The 24,227-nt window shown below is 39.5% G+C and overlaps 1 non-coding gene across 1 annotated transcript in view; it reads left to right on the top strand.

The window, feature by feature from the left end:
- The window catches only part of LOC108274567 (uncharacterized), a 45,052-nt gene extending 22,205 nt beyond the window's left edge, over nucleotides 1–22,847 (top strand). The window contains exons 2-3 of the transcript XR_008397882.1: nucleotides 13,402–13,465; nucleotides 21,404–22,847. This is a non-coding gene — a transcript (uncharacterized LOC108274567). The remainder of the gene's footprint in view (nucleotides 1–13,401; nucleotides 13,466–21,403) is intronic.
- Nucleotides 22,848–24,227: the final 1,380 nt, after the last annotated feature.

Raw genomic sequence — 24,227 nt, 5'->3', positions numbered from 1 at the left:
ATAAGTGTGGATATGTGAAATATAAAGAAAGCCTGATGGTGAGTCAGTGTAAACTTGTAGAATCGAAAAAACAGTAGATTTAAAAAGTCATATTCAGCCAAAGGTGGTCAAAGTTTTTATTTGAATGAGCTTAATGAATTTGAATGAGTTCTCTTGCCATGTGTGTGCGTGTGTGTGTGTTTAGAGAAAGAAAATTAACAAATTTGAGCGTGTTTTTTTTAAAGGTTGCGTGTGAGTAAGAAAAGCCCTCTCTGTGTGTGTGTGTGTGTGTGCGCGCCCGTGCGCGCGATGTAGCAGGCTAGTGAGATGTGGTATGGTGTGCAGGTGGAGCGCCACATGATCCACTCCCACTCTTTTATGGCTCCTGTCTCTAAACTGTCAGGGTAACCAGTTATACATTACATATAGTTCTATCTGCAACGCATACTGACCAGGTTCCCTTTGTCAAGTGCATTCTTTTCCAGCCATTTTAATGTATTGTGTGAATGTATTTTTAAACTGCAGCTCACGACATATGAATCCTTGAATAGACCAGGAACATGCATTGTAATGTAAAACATGCTCAGGAGGAGAAAGGCAATTATAATCTTAAGAGAATGATTACAATCTGAAATGAATGTGCCCCCTTTTCGCACTCAGCCCTCCACCATGGTCACTTTTTTTTTTACGAGAGGAAAAATTAATCTCTTCCAATCTTTAGACAGGATAATCAGGTCTGTCCCTCACATCTGGTCTTCCTGTGGCTGTAGCTCTGAGTGAGTGAGAGAGAGAACGGCGTAATTAATGACTCTCACCCTTGGGCTGACACACCGCAGACAGTAATGGATTGGCTGCTATCAGGGCTGACCATCCGTTAGTTCGTGGGAAAATATCAGCATGCCGTACCTTGACGGGACTGAGTGAATCTTCATGAAATGAGCTTTGGAAGAGCAGCGCTGAGTGGACAGTGATTCGAGCTGTGTTGTGGTTAGTTAGTGAATGTCTTTTGATGGATTGACAAGAGAGCTACTTTACCTAGAAGACAACTTACTTATGTTAACGTGAAGGTTTAATTTATCTCTAAAGCCTTAAAAAGTTATTACGTCCATTAAATCGAATGCAAACAATATACATTCTGTGTTCCTGCAAGTTCTCATGAACAATCATGCAGTAGAGGGAGAGGCTAAACCATTAGCATAAATGCATTAGAATATGAATAAAACAGAGTTCAGTGTTCTCTTTTGCTGAGGATTAATATATATTCATACTGCATTTCTCAGATCAGGTTCACTACCCAACAATCCACAGCTATTAATATTTAAATGCTGTTTTTATTTAAAGTCAATACTGTGCACAGAGTGTTTATGCCAAAGTGATATTAAAGATCTCGATAAGTTTCTCCTGAGAGCTGCACTTGAGTGGCTGCATCCTGCCGGCTGTTGTGATCTGTGAAATCCAATTTAACACAAAGCAGCCTTATTTACAGAGAAACCCGAGATAAACATACCTGAATGACTTCTGTCCAGAAGCATTTAGCTCGAGAGCTTTGTTCTCCGGCTTTTTTCCCCCCTCTAACTTTGTGATAAATTTATCTTTGGTTGAAACTTGACTTGTCATATAGACCGCAACCAGAACAATTTCTTCTTTTATTTCACAGAACTGTTATCACTGACTGTATTACATACCTGCTGATATCTGAATAGAGGCTAACGACTATTTCAATTTGTCTCTAAGATCTTCATCATAACAACAAACACTGGGATCTTCAGTTGTAAAATGCATGACCTGGAAAGAAAAAGGGGGGAAATTACCTGTATTTCTTAACAGATGAATATATTAGCCATCTTCACTTTTCTCGCTGAGTGGACTGTGAACTGATTAGCACTAGCTGCTCTTTATGCTAAAGCAACAGAGGTGCTGTAGACACTAACAGCCTCTATAAGAATCCCATTACTCCATATGGGCCGAACAGCCGAATCACCATAAACTGCCATAATTACCACATTACACTTCACTTTATTACCATCTCCCTCCAGACGCAGGTAGCACCAGCCATTGATATCCCCCCACCCCACCCCCAAACCATGCATTTACATACAAATTGAGGATTTTTATATTTATTTATTCGTATTAATCAGTCCCGTGGCGGGAATCAAGCACCGGCACTCCATCAGCGTTTAAATACATTTTGGTGACATTTCTCCCCTGCTTTAGTATGATAGCAGTGAGCAGGAGGATAATGTAGCCATGATTACTTTTTCCATTGAAAGGACAAACGCTTTCATTTTTCCTGTCATCTTGAATAAGTGTTAAAGAGGTTTTAGGGCCCTGGTTGTGTGCTCGGTATGCAGAGTGAGTGCAGCATGGTGATGGGCGTATTAAATAACTATTAGTGGCCAGACTCAGAGCCATTACCACGTCGCTTCTCCTCTGAATATATCCCAACATTTAGAGCTTACTTTTCCCCCACTGTCCCACTCATATCTCTCTTTTTCCAGAATCGGACTAATGTATCTTTCCTTAAGCAGCATGCATGGTCCATTTGTATGGTAAGGAAAGTGGATACCTGGTGATAGCAGACAAAAAGTTATTAGTGCTGACCTAAATTTCTCTTCTTTTAGCACTCATTTCTATTGGCACAGAACATCTTAGGCTTAATTATTTGCAGTCCATAAGTAACTGGACATTTTGTTCTCTTGGCTGTAGTTCAGCTCGTAAAGAGTATGTGTAAAGACTATTAAATGCAGAATGTTAGCTTTAATTTGAGAGTATTTATGTCATCAGCCAAAGTGAGTCAGTTCCACTGGCAGATATGTTCATGCCACCACGTGTCACAGATTATGTGCAGTTCCATTTCTCCTACACACTTATTCTGTCTGTTGCTATAGTTTAAACTAATCTTCATTTCATCTCAAGCACTACATGTTTTTTTAAAAAGCTGCAATATGCCTTAGATTTTGCTAAAGTGTATCAGTGTTTGGCATCTTTGATCTTTGTGTTGAGAGACAACAGACTGCAGATGCAAATGCCACTTCTAGAAATAGCCCTAGCCTTATTCTTAGCTCTTTTTACTCTCATGAACTAATTATGCAATGACACACAGATTATAAACAAATAATTGAGGACTATTTTTTCCAATTATTTTTGCTTGCTTGAAATTCAATGCCACATTACTCTCCATTGAAACAGATGGACTAAGTATGAAACACATGAAATAGTAGACTTATACTTAAGAACTGCTGCTCTGGCCATAAAGACCGATTATTCCTAGACTCTTATGCACAATATTTATACAGGTGCATCTAAAAAAATTATGTCAATATCGTGGAAAAGGTGATTTTTTCCCAGTAATTTAATTCAGAAAGTGGAACTTTCATATATTCTAGATTCATTACACATAAAGTGAAATATTTTAAGCCTTTTTTTTTGTTTTAATATTGATGATTAAAGCTTACAGCTCATGGAAATGAGATACTGGAATGTAGTATTTTAAAAATATTCTAATAAAGAATTTATAATCCAGCAGTGTTGACCTGAGAATAATTTTAATCAGCTAATTAATGCACCTTTTTACTTAAAACACTGTTTCTTGGTGGTCCAAAGTCCTCTTTTGAGATGAAAGTAAATTTTGCATTTTATTTGTAAATCAAGGTCCCGGAATCTGCAGGAAGAGTGGAGAGGAACAGAATCCAAGTTGCTTGAAGTCGAGAGTCAATGCAACGTCTACCAGGAGATTTTACAGCACTTCATGCTTCCATCTGCTGACTAGCTTTATGGAGATGCTAATTTCCTTTTCCAGCAGGACTTGGCACCTGCCCACAGTGACAAAACTATTTGTAACTGGTTTTCTGATCATGGTATTACTGTGCTTGAGTGACCAGCCAACTCGCCTGACCTGAACCCCATAGAGAATCTATGAGAAACACCAGACCCTACAATACAGGCGAGCTGAAGGCCGCTATCAAAGCAACCTGGGCATCCAGAACACCTCAGCAGTGCCTCAGGCTGATTGCCTCCATGCCATGCTGCATTGATGCATTAATTCATGCAAAAGGATTAAAGCCCCGACCAAGTATTGAGTGCATAAATTAACATACTTTTCAGAAGGTCGACATTTCTGTATTATAAATTCTTTATTCTAATATTTGGAGATACTGGATTTTTGATTCCCATGAGCTATAAGACATAATCATCAAGATTAAAACAAAAAAAAAGCTTGCAATATTACACTCTATGTGTAATGAATATACAACCCCAATTCCAAAAAAGTTGTGATGCTGTATAAAATGTAAACAAAAACAGAATGCAAAGATTTGCAAATCTCATAAACTTATATGTTATTCACAATAGAACATAGAAAACATATGAAATGTTTAAACTGAGTAAATGTACTGAGAAAAAAAATAAGGTAATTTTGAATTTGATGGCCTCAAAAAAGTTAGGATGCAGGCAACAAAAGGCTGGAAAAGTAAATGTTACTAAAAGGAAACAGCTGGAGGTTAATTAAAAACAGGTCAGTAACATGATTGGGTATAAAAATAGTATCTTAGAGAGGCATGGTCTCTCAGAAGTAAAGATGGGCAGAAGTTCACCAATCTGCGGAAAACTGCACCTACAATTTCAGAATAATGTTCCTCAATGTTAAATTGTGAAGACTATGAATATCTCGTCATCTACAGTACATAATATCATCAAAAGTTTCAGAGAATCTGGAGAAATCTCTCAGGAACAAGGGTGAAAATCAATGTTGCATGCCTTTGGGCCCTCAGGTGACACTGCATTAAAAACAGTTGTGATTCTGCAATAGAAATCACTGCATGGGCTCAGAAACACCTCCAGAACTCATTGTCTGTGAACACAGTTCGCCGTGCCATCCACAAATGCTGGTTAAATCTCTATCATACAAAGAAGAAGCCATATGTGAAAATGTTTCAGAACCGCTGCCGTTTTCTCTGGGCTAAAGCTCATTGTAAATGGACTGAGGCAAAGTGGAAAAATCTTCTGTGGTCAGACCAATTAAAATTTTTAATTCTTTTTGGAAATCATGGACGCCGCGTCCTCTAATCTAAGGAGGACTAAAGAGGAGAGGGACCATCCGGCTTTTTATCAGCGCGCAGTTAAAAAGCCTACATCTCTGATGGTATGAAGGTGCATTAGTATCTATGGAATAGGCAGCTTGTACATCTGGAAAGGCAACATTAATGCTGAAAGGTATATATAGGTTTTACAGCAACATATACTTCCATCCAGATTCCATCCCATCTTTACTTCTGAGAGACTCTGCGTCTCTATGTTTTACATTTATTAATTTAGCAGACGCTTTTATCCAAAGCGACTTACAAATGAGAAAATACAAGCCAAGCGATATATCAAGCAGAGAACATTAATTGAGTTCCAGAAGAAGCAAAGTGCGCAGAGTAGAGGTGTAAGTGTCAGAGTAAGTTTTTTTGGGGGGTTGGTTAGGTGGCAACTGACCTGTTACCAATTAACTTAATTAGTTGCAAAAAGTTCTTCCAGCTGTTTCTTTTTAGTAACACTTACTTTTCCAGCCTTTTGTTGCCCCATCCCAACTTTTTTGAGACGTTTTGCGGCCATCAAATTCAAAATTACCTTATTTTTTTCTTTAAATTGTACATTTACTCAGTTTAAACATTTGATATGTTTTCTACCGTGAATAACATATGGGTTTAAGAGATTTGCAAATCATTGCATTCTGTTTTTATTTACATTTATTTACTTTTTACACAGCGTCCCAATTTTTTTGGGAATTGGGGTTATAAAATAAATGAAAGTTCCACTTTTTTAATTAAATTATGGAAAAAAAAGAACTTTTCCACGATATGCTAATTTTTTTAGATGCACCTGTATTTACATTTATGGTATTTGCAAATAACGTGATCATACGGACCATCCTTTCAAAACATTTAGTACTGTTTGACTGGTATACAGTTGTGGCAGATTAATGATTTCTAATGCCACTGTCTGGTGTCTGGTTCCTCTCAAGGTGTATTTGCTCATGTTGTGCCAGAAATCATAGCCCATTTTTTGTATGGTTTTTAGGACTAAGGTGAGAAGAGGTGATGCATGACATGATATTAATATGGTTAATGTTATTTTCCCCTGACCACATATGCATGGTGATATAGTCAATAAAAAAAATTAAGGCAAAAGTACTTTGTTTTTATAATGGATGATTCTGATGAATCATGCACAATGTGACCAGCATTTTGATTTCAGTAATCTCTCACAGTTCATGCAAACCACCTTCAAGTTGAAGTTCGCCATTCTCTCATTCGAAATCAAACGTGCTTGATCACCGATCCAAAAGCAACAAAACAAGTTATTTGATTACCCTAAGACTGCACTGTTTTGTGCTAATACAGTGTGCAAATTTATAGCATTTAAATAGATGAAAGATAATTATAATTGTGCTAGGCCTGATCCATGACCATCATTTTTAATACAAGATCTCTATTTCCAGATTACATTATCAAACTACTTTAGTGCACTATCAGAGCCTCTATCACTACACATTACCCATGCAACAATTCACAATATCCTGACAAAACCTCTACAGAGAGGAACAATTTGTTCAAAGTATTCTTAAACCAATGGCATACAAACGTTCATATGATTCATCTAGCTTAAGTACAGAACTGCTGTCAGATTGTTGTGTGCTCAACGATTTCCCTTTATATCCAATGAAATATTACAAAATATGTTTAACACTAGCTACAACTAAAACCTAATAACCTTTACTTCACTTGGCTATGTGTTATCTGTGTTTGGGACGTTCAGAGGCTGTCATTTTTAACATTAACTACAGCTGTGTGGGTACAAGGCTAAGACAGGATGTAGACAGACTCTCTCTCTCTCTCGTTAAAGTGGTAATACTTAGTGCAAACATCAGTGAGAGAGAGAAAGCAATTATTTTCCCTACAGCATCCATCTTTTGTTGGTAAGGAAGGGGAGGAAGGAGGGATGAAGAAAGAGTAGAGAGAGCAGAATCAGAGTGAATGGGGAGGGTTAGAACATAGCTAGTTAAACACGCACACACTCCAGGAATGTGAGGCAGGCTTGTCAAAGTATCAATCCCAGGTGCATTGGTCTGAGGGTCAACTGAGAACAGCACACCATGTTTGTGTGTTAAATAGATCATGAAGATGCTTCACAACTGACCGTTATTCTTTTCTCTCTATATAAGCTTTATGGCTGTAGCTTCCAAAATCAGCTGCCGTCCTGACAATACTGCAGCATTAAGCATTGATTATTGCTCTCACGTACAAACTGCGAATATTCTTAACAAACACTGAGGTAGCTGACAGTTGTTGTGGTGCTACATACAGTACAGCAAAAGATCTCACTGCACCATTTAATGTGGCCACTGCAAAGGATAATCCTTTTTTTCCCCTTTCACGGCTTCACTGCTTCAGATCTGGCTATAGATATGACAAGGCGCATTAGTTCCACCAAGTGTTATCTTTTCCTTTACTGTCTCATGACCATGAGGCACAGCGTAGCAGCTATAGCTGTGTTATGGTGCTGAGGCCAAGGCTGGATGTTAGTCTGCTGAATACCTCAGACAGATCTAACACCTTCCACCTCAGTGAATTGTTATGGTCAGGCACTGGCCTACAGATCTCCACTCCTCCTCTAACAATCGCATTAGAGCTCTATAGCCGCTTCCCTGCTGCTCTGATTTCAGGACAGTATTCTCTTCCTAAATCCTGACTCTATCCCTTATCAGAGAAAGTACAGAACCTGATCACAGATCAGCATGGCAGGCCAAGTTCTACCACCATCCTTGTTTGTCGAGCCAACTGTGTGGAACCATACTTGTTCAGGGCCGAGGCAGCATAATCCTATTAACAGCTCCCCTTCTGAGCAAAGGAGAGGGGAATTTGAGGGCTGAAACGAAAGCCCAGCAGCAGCCAAAAGAGCAGCAAGAGGCCTACTCTGCTTGCCACTTAACTGAGTTTAGCTCCACCGCAATAGCTGTGTAATTTCAGTCTTTTCCTTGTTGTTGTTCACTTAAAATCAAATCACATACATGACTGATAGATCACATAGAAAAGATGTAACAGCGAGAGAAATGGGAAGCAGATAGCCTCACTGAAACTACCTGCAACTGAAACTGCCAGTGTGCTGTCAACCTGGTGGAGTGATTATGTTTCAGAAAGTTCATGTACTCCATATGCTCGAGATGAGTGAAACAATAAGCGAATCACTCTCTATATCCTTATTTGAATCATAGTTCAATTGTATTGTTAAATTGGTTTGGCTATATCTGCTGTTATTGTGATGAATGTTTGCCCGTGTTCTTTCAGTGTAATTTGATTCAGTGTTATTATATGAAATGTGAGAGATAATTCTGCTGCTTCTGCCATTTAAACATGCAAATGATTGTGCTCCAGATTCCACAGAGTTATGTACAGCTTCTCTGTAGAGGTGCAGTAACCAAACCCTGGTCTTTGACTGAGAAGCTTTGTGTGGCTCTGTTTATCTCCCTCCACTTAGTGTGTGAGAGGTAATCTTCAAAGGCGTCAGTTTAGCTCCAGTACAATGGCCCCTTAAGGAGATTGAGATTGTGCTGATCATTAAATATACTTCTATTCACCAGAGGCACATGCAACAATATCAGTATATTTAAGAGAAAACTGTTTTATTTTACTTATTTATTGGTTACAAAGTGCAGGCCAATTTTACAGGACAACACTCCACCTTGACAATGAATATGAAGTACGGAGGCAAATATATGTGGCCACAGCCATTTGAGATTTCTTGCATTGAATTTTCAATGGCACAGCAACATCCCAGTCATTTCCCATGCCTACTTACTGAGGCTGTGTCTCTTAGGACTCTGTTTATTATTCAAATCCTGCGAGGATTTGTTATTGCAGTTTTATTGCATTAGATATGAATGATGGAAAGCAGTGAAAGGCTGCGGTTGGACGGGAGAGGCTGTCACTGCTGCTGTGTAAATCTGGTTGACATATTTTTCACTCAGATCAAATTTCAATATTCAGGCTGTGGTGAATCAGATGCAAATTATGGATTTTTCATTTTTAGCACTCATGCGAGAGTACATCACTTCAAATCAACAGCCCTTATTGTCAGCTTTGCCGTCCCAGTCTCCATGACTCTGCTTTACATGAATCACATAACCATTATATATTTACTGCTCGGGATTATGAAGATATGAATGCAAATTTGGTCTAGTTATGTTTTTATTGTTTAATGCACGTTACTCTTAACAGACACCACATTTCATAGAGAAATTACTTTTTCTCTGTCTAGACAGTACTCCTATTGCATGTTATTCATTGATTTCTTTTAGCAGTACATAGCTTGGATTAACTGCTCCTATTTGGCAGGAAAGAACCTGTAGGTCTGTGTTTGAGACACCAGCATACTTGGTTACACACCCATAAACAAATGTGAACACACACACACACACACACATCCTGTTTCTCTACAGTCCCAGCGCAGACCTATCACGTCTGATTAGTGGGGTGTCAGCTTTGTGTTTTTGCCCTTAAGCTACAGCGCTTGTATGACAGCGATACCTCGTCCCCTATCGACTCGCTTTCTTTTCAAAAGCTCCCCTCCTCTGGTCAGCGTGGGCATGGAGGAGGCGAGTGCCTGCGCCGGCCTCTGATTCTGCCCTGTCTCGCCGGCGGCTGTGTGTGGAAATTGTGTTTAGGAGCACAGGTGCCTACACTAAGTGTGTATCAATGGCCTGTTAACCAGGGTGCTCAAATTGAAGTGGGAGGGTTGTAATTAGAGGCAGAGCTCTTTTGTTGCTGCTTGAAAGGCCAGCGGGAGGGGGGAGAGCAGCACAATGTGGAAGGTTGCTGAAGCTCTCTGAGCAGCATGGTGTTGTGGACTGGGTGGGAGATTATGAGCACTGTGAAGCGTGACTGGAGCAGAGTGAGAGAGGGGAGAGTTGGCCCTTGGTGGCCTCTCTATGGGCTCTCTGCTTACAGCCTCAGGCTAAAGCTCAGCCTCAATGATCTATACTTCTGATTACGCCACTCATACTGTCTGTTTTATGAGGCAGAGCAAAAGGTAAGAACATTAGAAACATTAAGAACTGGGTTTTGTTGGTGGTGTCTGGCTCATTGTGGTGTTCGGTGCCGAATTATGTGTAGTGGAATGACAGTGCAGCAGTTAAAGCTCTGAGTTAGTGATTGGAACAGTGAGTTTAAATCCTATGAGTTCTAGAGAGCCACTGTTGCACCCTTGTGCAGGACCCTTAACCCTTTAAGTGCTCAAACTGTGACACGTTTTGAATAAAAGCATATCTCAGATGAAGAAATTATAAGTTATACACTGTATAGGTAAAAATGCATTTGTGTATGTCTCTATGTCTCTGTTTGTTTTTTTACACCATCTATCATCCAGCTATCATTTGCCCTATCATTTCTTTTTTTGCTCCAGCATGTATATGCAGGGTGTGTGTGTTGTGTAGATAGCTCTCAGCTGTGCTGTACTAATCACTCTACATTTGACCTCAGGCTAAATCAGCAGGACGATCCATTCATCATCACTCCAGCTGGAGAGGGGTTGTGTGGCGCTACAGGACGCCCCAACATGTGACAGCTGAGGCCCCCAAACTGTGCTCCTCGTGTGTGTGGGTGGGGGGTGGGGGGCACATCAAGCCTGGTCAATTCACACACCTACACACACACCCCTACATGGGCTTTTCTGTTCAGGACAACCCCAAAACCAATGCAGGCGTCTTATCTGACTGAGTGCAGAAGGGGAATCATTGTTTGATAACCCAAACCTCCCACACAAGAACCCCCCAGAGAGGGGGAGGGGACTACTTTTAAGAGGTTGGCTGATTTAGTGCCAACCCACACAGGTTAAGGTCTGAACTCTTCCATTGGAGCCCAGTCCAAATGGTGCACCCACTTGAGCTGATGCCCATTAATGATCTCCAGAAAGAGATTTAACCTCATGCTGAGTCCTCCACCAACATTGTTTACACAAGACCCCCTGCAGCCTGAGTCTGGCGTGGACACACACACAGAGGGTTCCTCTTTGGGGTGGTTCTCAGGATGTGTCCTGCTCTATTGGTTCACAGCCACCTACAGAAGGTCAAAGGGGCTTCATGGTACTCATTCTGGTTATATCCTGAACCACTACCACTGCTGCATCATCTGCTACAGCCATTAGCCTAATGGCTACAGAAGGGCCATGGAGTGTGACTAATTTTGTGCTACCATTCATCTCTGTAGGTGATAATGACTGTTTAAGCCCATATGTTTACTATTCTATGCATTTGTTTTTAAATAAACAGAAATAAGTGGCTTTAAAATATGACGTTGGGTGGATTCATACAGGCTATTTCATGTATTTAGGAAAATTCAAGGTTAGTTAAGGGTAATGTGGTATTTTGACCTTTTACCTTCTGCCCCACACTGAGGTATGAAGATAAACACATCTGTGAGGTTTTCACTAGCAGCAAAACCTTCCTCCTGCCATTCTTTACCAATCATTAAAACTGTCTGTCTGTTCTGCTCTATAAACTAGAGATTAGTTACAGCATTCGAACACGGGAAAATGCTGAGATCTTTATATGCAGAACCATGTCTGCTTTTAACATGATCCTTCACTGATAAATGGCAGAAAACACACCAGGCGGTACTCTTTTTATGACTTATGCATCAACTCTAAAGTTGCTGTATACATGCTTATTGTCTGAAATGCTCGTGATTAGTTTGCATATTGCTCAGTCTTAAATGGTCTTGAAAGTGCTATAGGAGAAATGTTCTTGCCCTTTTCTGCTTATTATGAAGGGAAATGACCGTTCTTTCCCCCATTCATATGCATCTGCCACCGTCAAAAAAAAAAAAAAAAAAGCCCATGCAAACTTTACATTTTCTCCATGGAAAAGAGAATCCTTTTAGGTCAGTGGAAAGCTTCAGACTTTTTTTCTGTGCATGTCACCCATTGAGGTGCCTCTGAAGTGGAAGGGTCCATTCAGTTGTTTAGTAATGCCTTTTGAAGTCGCTTTTCAGGTCATTAGCTCATTTCCCATTCAGCCAGATTCTTCATGACAGCCATTTTAGCTCAACAATGACCGTTAATGAGTTAACGCTTCTGTTGCATTCTCTGTTTTCATACAAGCTGGCCTGTGAGGCCCATGGGCTGGCTCTCCATTGGCTGCCTGTCTTTTTATTGGGTATCATAACAACTCCCAGCTGTGGGAGGGGATGCTGAGGTTTGAAGTTAACACAGTCTGAGAGGGGTCATGCCAAAGTTGAGAGGTCAATGCATTGTTGTGCTGCCAGTGAGAAGTGTATTTAGGAGCCTGTAAACAGTGCTCATCTCATTTGGCCTGAGTTGCCTTCCCTGCTAGCCTTTTGTGTATGCTTATTCAAGTAGCCAATTACACCCAGAGCTTCTCAATAGGGTTAATTTTTAGTCCGTTTTGTGCTTCTTGTGTATCAAGTGCTCCTTGATAGGCGAAAGGGCTCTGTAATTGATGATCATTAAGGGCTGTAAAGCTGTTTGGGCTTAGGAGGGTGATTTGTGAATGAAGACAGATGCAGTGCTATAACGGCACTTCTCTGGAGACCATTGTCAAAGTGAGAATGAAATGGGAACTAAGCGATTTGACTGGCACTGTGGTGCTGACCTTCAGCTAACTGAGATTAAGTAATGCTAGGATAATGAACCAAGAGACACGAGAGCTCTCACACATCCACTGACTTCCTTAAAACAAAGCACTTTTGAATATACATATATAACAAAATCCACAACTGTGGATTTTTTCAAAAGTATGAGCCAAATGTAGACAGGAAATACAAAGATTATTTTCCTTTTTGTTGTCCAGGTCACTGTGTGGTAAAGCTATGCCACACTTGGGCACAAAAAAGTGAGGAAAAACAAAAGAAAACAATCAGCTGCACCACTGTTGGCCCTGTCAGTCAAGTATGCTTTAATCTTAATGGAATCAGGCTTATAAGAGAGGAAGACACTGAAAGATCACTACAGCCAGGGAGGCCTAGAAAGACTCCTCTTCATCCTATCTGTCCTCTATCCACTCATCTGTCTATCAAAACTTCACTCTCTTCCCATGTTCACACTCTTCTCCTCTCCCAAAAGCGCCTCTATTTTTTCTGTTCCTTTCCTTTCTGTATCAGTCTCTCTCCAGGAGAGAGGCCCACAGAGAATCTGATCTCTCTCTCTGGGAAACTGCAAGGTTTGGTTTTCTGCCTTATCGTCTGATTCACTCCCACTTCCTTACTGCCTCAAATATTTGCAGAGCCAACATGCCATTTAGCATGTGTGTAATTGACGCAGTGATTGTTGCCACTACAGGAGAACACACATCAGTGCAATTTGCAGGTGATGTCCTGGCATGCGTTTGTTTCACAGAGGTGTATAGCTCTCTGTCTTTTTCTCTGTCAGGTTGAAACGAAGATACCGGCGCCGTGGGCTCTGCACCTGGTTGACTTGAAAAACAACAGCAACGGTAAAAGAAATAGTGACAAAGGACTAACCTCTGGTCCATGTGGAGCAACACGTATAAATCACTGACAAATCCTGGATGGGTAGTCAGACCCAGGATTCCCCTCTTTTATCTGTTTTTTTTTTTTTTATTATATTTTTTTTTTTTACCAACCCTTTAAGAAATCGATGAAATGCACCACAGGCAGCTATCACATCATCTGAGCACATTAATCAAAAGCAATGTTATCAGTGTAGTTGCAGCTTTATTATGTAGATCTGATTAATGCCACTGATAAAAGAGAGAGGGATTAATCAGGGATCAGCTCTGACTGATAGAGTTTTCATTAGAGGGAAACATTACATGTGTTTTAGTTGATTTTTAGGAGTCAGAGAGCATGTGGGTCTCACTTACAACATTGGTAGCAAAGTGTTTTTGCCCACTAGGCTCAAATTTAATCAGAGCAATGAGGTAAACTTGGTTCAAATCTGTAATGTGTACTTTCTCTGTGATGCCACAGACTGGGTGAACCTCATGCTGCTATCAAAGTGTGTGCCATTTGAGAGTCCAAACAAAATGCTTCGTTGGCTACTTGCTGGACCGCTTTACTCTGTAATCAGCTAGTACACGGGGAATCTGTTTTTAATTACCCTTTGCGTACATTGTCTTTCTCGTGCACTCAAAAACACACCTGCAAATCTAGGGCAACCCTCCCTCTTCACAATAACTTCCACATCACTCTTTCAGGCTGATTTACCTGTAAGTGTACGACAGTTTTGTATTATATTGTTGTACTGTGACTCAGTAGATTGAAGTCACACTAAAAAGTTTTGATCAATCATTAAGCTTATATAAATAGATTGTACAGGTTGTACAGTGAACGAAAAGGGAAAACATGTTAATAACTTATCAGCTGCTTTGTGTGTTGGAATGAAATTTTTGACTATACACAAACAACCTACATGAACATATAGTCCATATATTACATCAATAGTAGTATTATGAGTCAACTTTTTGTTGGTGTAAACCCATGTTCTCCTTATTGCACACACAGAACATCTCACAGCTACCTCAAATTTAAAAGGGAAAACATTTGGCTTTTTATAACTTATCTAATGACAAACTGAGTGTGACTCATTCAAGGTTGTCCCAATGATCTGAAGGGGCCCAAGTAAAACTCTACTGTAATTATCCACACAAAGGCCAAGCCTAATTGTCCTAAAGTAATCCAATGGCCACTGAGAGAAAAGTATCCTTTCTCCAGGCTGAGGTGATCAATCTTTGTGGTGTCCCAGGAGCACAAAGAAAGTTCAGGCAGGTTAAGCCATGATATATAGTCATGTATTGTATTCTTCTCTGCAGACAAGCGACACAAAGAAAAAGTTAACCTGGATGACTCCATTGTTGCTGTTGACTCACATCCAAGGAGAATTTAGTAATAAAAACAGGTCCTTTGTGATTCATGATAGCTGTGAAGGAAACAAAATGCGAGTGGCTGTTCAGACTGACTTAAAGTGATTAAGCATAACTTATTTAATCTAATCTAATCTAAAATTCTAAACAGTGTTTCAAGCCATTTCGGTGAAGTTCATTAATTTCCACACCTGTTGACTGCGTGTGTGTCCACAGAAGTTTCCATTAAAATCCACAAAGAGCTCTTCTCTGCTTGACCATGCAGTTAGCCAGAGGTGACAGCAATATTTGATTTTAATCTTAACATAAACAAACATTCCTTTAGCTCAGAGCAGGTGTGAGGGGCTGATGTAACTGATGGAGAATTGGGGTGACAGATGCTTGACCTTTCTGCATTCTCTCTGCTTAGTGAGGAGCCCCGTAGCCTATGGCTGCATTTCGGGGCTAGGTCTATAGAGAGTAATGCATGAGTCGAGGTGGTCCCAGAAGAGACAGACAGAGTCAAGCCACAAGAAATGGTGATAATATTAAACTATGGATTTAGGACAATAGCAAAGTACAAATATAAATAAAGAACATGAAAACATGATGGGGATATAATCAATTACCGGAGAACCAAATTTAGTGTTACCACCCCAAAGATGATTATGTTTAAATAATAGCAAATTCATCTTATACCAAGCAATTTGTCATCAGTAACATTTTTTATTTATTAAAAAAATTACGCAACATATCTTTTATCTAATATTTGATTTTGTGGAACTTCTAGTTTCGGTTGTCACTTATGTTATAGCAGCTATTAACAAGCATTTCCGTTCCAGCCTCTTTTTTTATTGCCTTTAAAGTTAATAAGGCAAAAAAGCAGCTTGTCATGTTATCAAGGAACTTCAAAGTGCAAACTCCTTAGTCCTGAAGACTCCCCCATCTCAAAAAACTTAAATTTACAGCTTTACCTCTGACTTTATCCAAATTATAGTCAGTCTGTTTCTTCCACCTATCTATATATCATTACATTCTATTTTTATACTTTTTAAAAATACTTTTCCTTTTTCTAACTGTATACAAGTAAATTCTGGTCTATGTAAATTCTATTTTATGTCATGGACAGTTGTGGAAAAAGAATTTCACTACACGTCGTACTGTGTGTGTGTGTGTGTGTGTGTGTGTGTGTGTGTGTGTGTGTGTGTGTGTGTGTGTGTGTGTGTGTGTGTGTGTGTGTGTGTGTGTGTGTCTGTGTGTGTGTGCGTGTCTGTGTGTGTGTGTGACAAATAAAATTTGAAATGACACATACTGGTTGCTATGGAAAACAGTTTCATTTAAGAAATAAGACATTACATTTTATTCATTGTCCTCTAATTAATCCATCTACAGTGACCTAGGATTAGAGCACATCTTGACAACACATTGCCTAAATTAGACTGTCACCACTATGTTTGTTTTGTGGACAGCACTGGGAATGTCACACCCTGGCAGAAATGACTGTCTAAAAATTAATGACAAAAGCTGCTAATAATACACTGTCAAACCTAAAACCAAGCTCTGGAACAAAAAACACAGTCTTTAAGCTTTCTTTAAGGCTTGTAATTAATAATATGTTGATATACAAATAACTGTTCTCCATACTTTAGTAAACAGGCATAGTTTTAATGATTATATATTCTTTATGTATAACATATATAATAAAACACACACACACACACACACACACACACACACACACACACACACATACATACACATACATACACATACATATATATATATATATATATATATATATATATATATATATATATATATATATATATATATATATAGAGAGAGAGAGAGAGAGAGAGAGAGAGAGAGAGAGAGAGAGACTTCTCAGTAACTGTATGGAAAATACCAACACCATTTCCACTCTGAAAGTCACTGTCATGCTGGACGTTGTCTGTGATAGCTGGGCGCTTAGTGAGAAATACTACAGCTCTTGTTCAAACTTGGTCAAAGTGGTGGGAATAGAAGGAGCAGACAGGAGGACTGTGCAATAACATGTTTCACACAAATTATTAAAAATAAAAGGAGAGTTTCTGTGTAACACTGGTAGGTCATTTATGAATGTGGGTACTTTAAAGATCTTGTAGCGTGCTTTAAGAAATTTAATCTATTCATTTATTAGACAGGTGTTCAGTTGTGCATGTAACATTGCATGTGCATTTTTTTTGAAAGAGGGTTTTTTAAGGATTCTTTGCATTAAGCAAAAGGAAGGCCACTTAAAGAAATGCAGTGGTAAAAAGTCACAGAGGCACAAGTCCTGCCTAAAGATGTCTAAAACCTCACATAGTTAATCTCACAAACAATTCAAAGCCAAAACTCAGTTTGGAATCATATACTGGTCATCTACAATTCAGAAATGTTTCACTTTTTTGTGTGTGGTTGAAATATATGAAAAAGAGAAATGTTTCAATTCACGAAAGTCTGAAGTCGCCAGAACTATATATAGTAAAAAATAAATGCCAAAATTTCTCCATGTGAAGAGTTTTCCCAGGCCAATAGAAGTCATTAAACAAGATTGACAGTTCATCATCACTTTATCAATCCCAAGGCATTTGTCATTATTTACTATTCTAAATAATACTATCATCTGGAATTGCACAATGATATGTACAATGAACTGCATAGTTTTATCAATGGTTTGAGTACACGTACTCACATGACACAACAGTAAATATCATTCACACAAGATGTGTGAGGTGTCAGCTCCAGGGAATCAGGCTCCAGTTCTGTACTGAGGCTTCTCTGATTGCCAGAGCGAGACAGCCGACCTGATAACAGGGCATAGTACTGACTCCAACTCTCTCATGACCACTTTATACCTAAAATGAGCAGCACAGCTGTCAGTTAACTTTTATAACCATAAGAAAGGACAGCTATTTAGGAGAAAATTTATAAATTGACTCACAAAGCTCCTGTAGTAGACATTCTGTTTGACTGACTGGGAGTCAGATTTTTGGAAAACATCCATGCATCCATTCCAGTAATGAGTAGCCATCTTGCCATGGGAGTCCCTAATGTTTACTTTAGAATCTAATGGGAAAGAAATTATGTTAGTAGGGCAGATGTTTAAAAAAAATTCAACAATTGGACAAGTATTTATCAAACCCTTAAGTTGAAAAACATGGACTGTAGTTTTCTTAGATGATAAAGACGTTAAGCATTTAGAAGAAAGCAGAATGCTGGTATTTGTAACTTTTAGAAACTGAAGCCACAGCATATTAGCTTTGCATATCATGTTTACGCAAGGACAGCTGTTACTTAATTCACAGTGCATTATAGACATCCATGTTACTTTGTGGTGTGTTCCCATAAACACACACACCCGCACACACCCGCACACACACACACACACACACACACACACATACTGTCATTACATAGATCATTAAAGACATGAATGAGCTCTTAATGTTCCTCTACCATACAGCTGTCACCAACAAAGCGGGTTTAAACTCAATCTGTTTTTTTCTATAGAAACATTAAAAAAAAACAAAAAAAAACTAAAAACAACAACAAAAACAACAACAAAAAAAAAAAAACATTTACTATAATGATTCACTGTCTCTCCTTCAGTGGCAAGGATATGAATTAGTGAGTGCATTTGTTTCAGTTCGCTGATCCAATTCGTCGGGACAGCAAGAAAATATGTGTCCAAACCCTCCTTGCATTGAGGTAACGTTGACAGAGTGATCATTGGTGAAGTTGTGCATGAATAGAAACGATAATAGCCATGTTCCTGCTTAAATCCACTTTGGATTAAATCAATGAACATATATTATCTTTCAGCAGTTGTGTAAGGGCATAAAATAAAAAGTGACAAAATACTCTGTTTCACTTTCTTTCTTTCTTCCTTTCTTTCTTTTTCCCAATAGTGATTTTCCTGTAGCAGCAGAGGGCAAGTACATGTTAAAGAGAGGTCAAGGGCATGTGGAGTAGAAAAGCTTCTGCTTTAAAATAACAAATGTACCGTCATCTGTACCATTGGGGAGTCATTAAAAATAATATACTCTGGCTTTGTGCTAGGTGAGGGACTTACCTCCATCTCTCTCTCTTTCTCTCTCTCTCTCTCTCTCTCTCTCTCTCTCTCTCTCTCTTTCTTTCTTTCTTTCTCGCTCTCTCTCAGTGACTGCCGGTGATTATCACAGTGGCGGTGTTCCAGCCATATGGACTCAGGCTGAGCTGGGCGCAGCTCTAATACCTGGGTGGTTAATTAGGGGGCTGAATATTGGGCGACTGCACGATTGCATGCTGATCTGAACTCCCTCCAGATTCAGCCACACCAAAAGCCCTTTTAAGTGGCACAAGGCCTCTAGGGACAAGGCCGAAATGGAGGGCTAATTATTTGAGATAACACTGAATAGGGAACGGGGGATTGTGCATTTGAAAGGAAGGCAGACACCAAAAGAGAGAAAGAAAGAATGGAGGCAAGCATGAGAGTTAGAAGTAAAGGTCAATGGTTTCTCATTTTCATGTACAGTGTCAGCATCCTGTTATGCCTTTTTAAATGAGTGACACCAGATTGAGGTTTCTTTTATAAACAGATTCACAATGGTCTGGTCTATCTAACAAACGGACTTGCATTAATGGCAGATCTCTTTTCCCAGTCTGTTTAGTTTAAAGGTAGAGTGATTGATAAACTGCATTTAAGTTTGCAGTAAAATTTATAAAAATTATTATATACATAACTATTTAAATGGATAAAGTTTTTCAACTCTGTAGTCTTGATGGTCTTATAATGGATATTCCCTTCCCCCTCGCTGTCTCCTTGTGTATGTGATCAGGATAATGAGCCGCATACACCAGAGAGTTTCCTCCAGTGGTCATTCAGTGCTTTGTTTACCTCCCAGTCTAAGGTCAGAAACTGCAAACTATCTTTGCAAAGGTATTGAGCTCTAACCAAATGTGGTTTCTAGTTGCCTTTCAGTTGATGTAACATTCCCACTCCACCTGCCAGCCATGAACACAAAGAGGCAAAATGACAGACATGGAGAGTTACTAATGGTGATCTACACCAATCCTCTTAAAGGACTGAATAATATCAAATGACATTCACAACAAAACCACAGGACCAAAACACAAGAAAATTTGGTCTGAGTCTGAATTGGAATCGGCATGTTACTGCCTGCACAGCTTCTCCCATGTTCGCTTTGAAATTGACATTCAGCCGTCACTGTATCTTGAGAAACTGCAAACTGTCTAACACAGTTATATGATTACTGCTGTGTCTAGAGAAATTGTACATACTTTAATACAGTTATAGGAGGTCTTAAGCTCGCCGGCGCTAAGAGAGGCTTATGTTTCTAGAAGCACAGCAGTAATCCTATAACTGTGTTAAACTATACCGCTTAAGGCACAGCAAGCAGTCAGCTCATAACCATGTTAAACTATATTCAGTTTCTTCACCACCACACACACGTCTCCCTCCACATTAGGTTTTGGGCTTAGCTTTCTTCAATCACACCCACTGAATTGTTTCTCATGATTCTCAAACTAACTTGAGTTTACTTGTATGTCTATATATTTTATACTATAACTGTAACAGCAATGCTTAACATTTAAAAGAGAAACACTTGTGTAATATCAGCTGTCAATTACTTAATGAAAAGGAAAAACATTTGCAATAAGAATGAAACGTTGTGAATGTCATCTCAGTCATCTATTTAATTGACAAATAAACTGTGAAGGATGCTAATTTGCCTGAGCAAACTGTAAATAACAGCCATCATTCAGTAAACAGTCACCAATCTGGACATTTAGTCAGGAGTGCAGACAGGGCCTGGGAGTGCCAGCTTGGCTGGGCACGGCTCATTGGTTTTGGTGGTGCCCGGGTAAAGGCCTGGCAGCAGTGCACCCATCACTGTGATTGAGAATCAGTGCCACAGCACCACTCAATTTATAGCCAGAGACAGTGAGAGACCTCCTGTTATCTTCCCTTGATTAATGCCAGACTGATAATTAGCTGTGTTTAGCTGCAGTCCTGTCTGATATTACAGAGATAGATATTGGTATATTTGATACATTTTCGCACTCCATATTACTGGGATTCCCTATTGTGATGTGCTCATTTTCATGGTATGGACTTGGCAAAGATGTATAGATATATGTGCCTGATACTGAATATAGTGTCTACCCAGGGTTTTGGCAGTGACTGAAATGATATGTGTGGATTGTTTGTCCTAATTTTCAGTGATATCAGATATCCAGCCAATCCAAAGAGAAAGCTGATACAAAGGCAGACACTGATGAGAACTGTAAAAGTACACTGAATCCTGTATTTGTTTGGTCAGTTTACTCTAAAACTGTGGTAATTATCAATATGTTTAAATAAATCATCCAAAAGGCAGAAATAGTGTGAGAGGCAAAAAGAGAAAGAGAGACTCTGAAAGTTAATTACATTTCACAAGATGTTGTGTTAAAACAAACTACACAAATGTCTTTATCCCTATCTCTTCCTTTAATTATTTTCTCTCTCTCTCTCTCTCTCTCTCTCTCTCTCTCTCTCTCTCTGTACAGGATACAGGAGAGCACTAGGTGATGGAGACAGACCATGGAGTATCCATTTCCACACACCATATGGAAACTCTGTTGTGTGTACAAAGGAGGTGTGCGGTAATAGTGACCTGAGCCATATGTGTTTTAGAGAATTACAAACATAACTGAGCTGCGTGGTTCCCTAATACACAACATATGGGGGTCAATACTGAGATAGAGGTTTTTACAAACAAACCCTCCTACATATGCTTGCACACACACACACACACACACACACACACACACACACACACACACACACACACACACACACACACACACATACATACAAATAGTAGCCAGCTCACACTCCATCCATTCAATGAATCTCAAGGGATTGCTCTAATGAATTGCTCTATTGACACACTCCATGATTTACTTCATTAGTGAGGATGAGCGCTCGCTCACAGTAAGGGGCACAGAGTAAGACTGAGCTTTTTGTTTAGTTTTTTTCTCTTAAAAGTCACTTTATTACTGAGGCATGCAAATACTCACATTATCATGTGGACATGTACACTCACCAGTCACTTTAATAGGAACACCTGTACCCCTGCTCATTCATGCAATTGTCCAATTATGTAGCAGCTGTACACATAAAATCATGCAGATACAAGTAAAGTGCTTCAGTTAATGTTTACCTCAAACATCAGAATGGGGGAAATGTGATCTCAGTGACTTTGACCTTGGCATGGTTTTTGGTGTCAAACTATTTGGTTTGAGTATTTCAGAAACTGATGATCTCCTGGGATTTTCACACACAACATTCTCTAAAGTTTCCATAGAAAGGTATGAAAAACAAAAACATCAAGTGAACAAGGAAATGCCTTGTTGATGAAAGAGGTCAGTGGAGAATGGCCAGAACAGGTTCTGTTGACAGGAAGTCTACAGTAACTCAAATAAACAACTGTGTTGATCAGAAAAGCATCTGAGAACACACAACAATGTTGAATCTTGAGAACCAAGAACAGGAATCTGAGGCTACAGTAGGCTCATAGAAATTGGACAGTTGAAGAAAAGACCAAGGGACGTTTTCCCAATTTTCAACTGTCGATGAGTCTAATGGTTGATGTAAATGTTAACTGAAGCTCTTGCCTTGTATCTGAATGAATTTCTGCCTTGTGCTGCTGCCACATGACTGGCCAGTGCCAGTGAGTATACATAGGACATACTGTATAATCACTTGTAACTTACTATATTTATTAACCAGAAGCCGAATGATGTGGGCATGCTCTTGTCCAACACACAAATGGAAGTATTCATTGTAAACCAACAAAGATTCATTATCATAAACAATAATAATAAACAAGGTTATTATCCTTCATCCATACATCAAGTTGAAGCAACCAGTGAGTTTGTATGTAATCGGCTATACGTTAAACAGATCTGTGTGTTTCAGCGGGGAGTAAACTGACAGTCATACTCACTGTCCCATTGTGTCTGTCTGATGATTGTAATATTAAAAGCAGCTGGATGTGAATGAACACACCTCTGCGTGCTGTAGCCACTCAGTGTTTATGCAGCTAGGCCGAGTGGGGAGTTTGCTGCAGGAGACGCTACAGCATGCCTGTCATTTCCAGGCCTGCACATTAACACTGGCCACGCTCCACCTGGAGCTACTGTCACTCATTCACCATTATCACACACACACATACACACACACTGTTCCACATGTGAAAGATGTCTCTTTTACTACAAACAGTGAGGAGAACTGAGTCACAGCCAGCGATGGCAAGAGGAGGCAAAACAGATTCAGTGCGCTTCAGTTCCGCTCGACTGACGGCTGTACTAAACGTGCTGGGTGCTTAGTGAAGATCAGTGCCTCTGACTGCACATTAACACTCCACAGGAGAGCGTTTCCTGTAAAAGCAAGATTCTGGGAACACCAAGATAAATGGATGATTCATGTCATTGCTTGCTTTCATTTCTCTGATATAGCTTTGCATTCACTTTCCTTTAAGGTGTCAGTCAAAATGCTGAATGGCTACATGATCAGAAAAATTCAGCAATTAATCGTGAATGAAAATAAAAAAAACAACAACAAAGAGATCTTTATGGAAAAGTTGAACAGGTTCATATCCCTACCTTTATATATACTCTTTGATCATAGTTTTGAAAGCATAAGATGCCACATTGGATTAAGCCAGGCACATCAACAGCGTCAAGCACTTCAAGACGGTAACTTTTCAAATTGAGCTCATTGACTTGAATTGAATTCAAGAGTGTCAGCTAAGCTTTTCAAATACACAAGGATCTCCCCAATTGGTCTATGTCAAAATATTAGTTATATCCCAGTCTGTGTTTTGCATGTTCTACCTGAGTTTTCCAAATTCCTCCCACCTTCCATAAACAAGCCAGAAGGTGGATTGGCCCTAGATGTGAATGTGTGTGGGTACAACATTCTGTGATGGCCTGACGTCCAATTCAGGGTGTGTCTCTGCCTCACTGCCAGTGTTCTCAGGAAAGACTCTGGATTTACCATGACCCTGACTGGGATAAAGTGCTTACTGAAGAATGAATTCATGCCTTTTATCACCAGGCCTACAACATCATGTCTGTGTTCACGTCACCACAGTTCTCTCCAGTCAAGTCTTAAACACTAGACATAAATGGCAAAGTAGGTGAGAAAATGTTAAAATTAGTTCCTAATGGGAGTTGGCCTAATGGTTTCCTTACCCATTTCCCATCAGTATCTAATGATTTCAATGGTTAATGGAAACCATTAAGCCAAATCCCATTAGGAATGATTTTTGTACAGCAGAGAATCTTTCATTAATTAAAGTTTACTCATGTGTTGGAGTCATAATCG

The sequence above is a fragment of the Ictalurus punctatus genome, chromosome 14 (genome assembly GCF_001660625.3).
Source record: "Ictalurus punctatus breed USDA103 chromosome 14, Coco_2.0, whole genome shotgun sequence".
NCBI classification, from domain to species: Eukaryota; Metazoa; Chordata; class Actinopteri; order Siluriformes; family Ictaluridae; genus Ictalurus; species Ictalurus punctatus.
Note: the sequence above shows the minus strand (reverse complement) of the source record. Positions and strands in the feature narration are given on the sequence as shown.